Raw genomic sequence first — 1,249 nt, forward strand, 5'->3', positions numbered from 1 at the left:
AGGAGGTCACCCATCCTAGTACTACTCTCGCCCAAGCACGCTTAACTTCGGAGTTCTGATGGGATCCGGTGCTTTAGTGCTGGTATGATCGCATCCGACATGTTACCCCGGTCTTCGTCCCTTATCCTTGCCCCTCCCAGCTCCACTACAAAGACGATTGCACATTGCTTTGGCCGCTCCCTCTCAACTACGGAGACGAGTTTAACGCGGTTTCCACCCCTCCCTCTCAACCGCACCAGTGCACGCTTGCCACGCCACAACGCCGACGCTGGACCCGTGAATCGTGAGCACCTAGCTATGACTTACCGCACTCGTGCAAAATAATAAAACACGGTAAATATATTACTTACACGTGCGTTTTCTTTTGCAAGCGGCGCGAAAAAAATTAAAAAGGGAATGCAACACGAGGACTTCCCAGGAGGTCACCCATCCTAGTACTACTCTCGCCCAAGCACGCTTAACTTCGGAGTTCTGATGGGATCCGGTGCTTTAGTGCTGGTATGATCGCATCCGACATGTTACCCCGGTCTTCGTCCCTTATCCTTGCCCCTCCCAGCTCCACTACAAAGACGATTGCACATTGCTTTGGCCGCTCCCTCTCAACTATGGAGACGAGTTTAACGCGGTTTCCACCCCTCCCTCTCGACCGCACCAGTGCACGCTTGCCGCGCCACAACGCCGACGCTGGACCCGTGAATCGTGAGCACTCAGCTATGACTTACCGCACTCGTGCAAAATAATAAAACACGGTAAATATATTACTTACACGTGCGTTTTGTTTTGCAAGCGGCGTGAAAAAAATTAAAAAGGAAATGCAACACGAGGACTTCCCAGGAGGTCACCCATCCTAGTACTACTCTCGCCCAAGCACGCTTAACTTCGGAGTTCTGATGGGATTCGGTTCTTTAGTGCTGGTATGATCGCATCCGACATGTTACCCCGGTCTTCGTCCCTTATCCTTGCCCCTCCCAGCTCCACTACAAAGACGATTGCACATTGCTTTGGCCGCTCCCTCTTAACTACGGAGACGAGTTTAACGCGGTTTCCACCCCTCCCTCTCAACCGCACCAGTGCATGCTTGCCGCGCCACAACGCCGACGCTGGACCCGTGAATCGTGAGCACCCAGCTATGACTTACCGCACTCGTGCAAAATAATAAAACACGGTAAATATATTACTTACACGTGCGTTTTGTTTTGCAAGCGGCGCGAAAAAAATTAAAAAGGGAATGCAACACGAGGACTTCCCA

At 51.6% G+C, this 1,249-nt stretch overlaps 2 non-coding genes and 1 pseudogene across 2 annotated transcripts; all 3 read right to left on the minus strand.

The window, feature by feature from the left end:
• LOC123178423 (uncharacterized) lies at nt 1-96 on the minus strand (annotated as a pseudogene).
• Nucleotides 97-393: 297 nt separating this feature from the next.
• LOC123178421 (5S ribosomal RNA) lies at nt 394-512 on the minus strand. Its single transcript, XR_006489565.1, has one exon. It is a non-coding gene; the product is annotated as a 5S ribosomal RNA (ribosomal RNA).
• Nucleotides 513-809: 297 nt separating this feature from the next.
• Nucleotides 810-928, minus strand: LOC123178422 (5S ribosomal RNA). The gene has a single exon (XR_006489566.1). It is a non-coding gene; the product is annotated as a 5S ribosomal RNA (ribosomal RNA).
• Between the last annotated feature and the right edge of the window lie 321 nt (nt 929-1,249).

This window comes from Triticum aestivum, unplaced genomic scaffold, assembly GCF_018294505.1.
Source record: "Triticum aestivum cultivar Chinese Spring unplaced genomic scaffold, IWGSC CS RefSeq v2.1 scaffold105976, whole genome shotgun sequence".
Taxonomy (NCBI): domain Eukaryota; kingdom Viridiplantae; phylum Streptophyta; class Magnoliopsida; order Poales; family Poaceae; genus Triticum; species Triticum aestivum.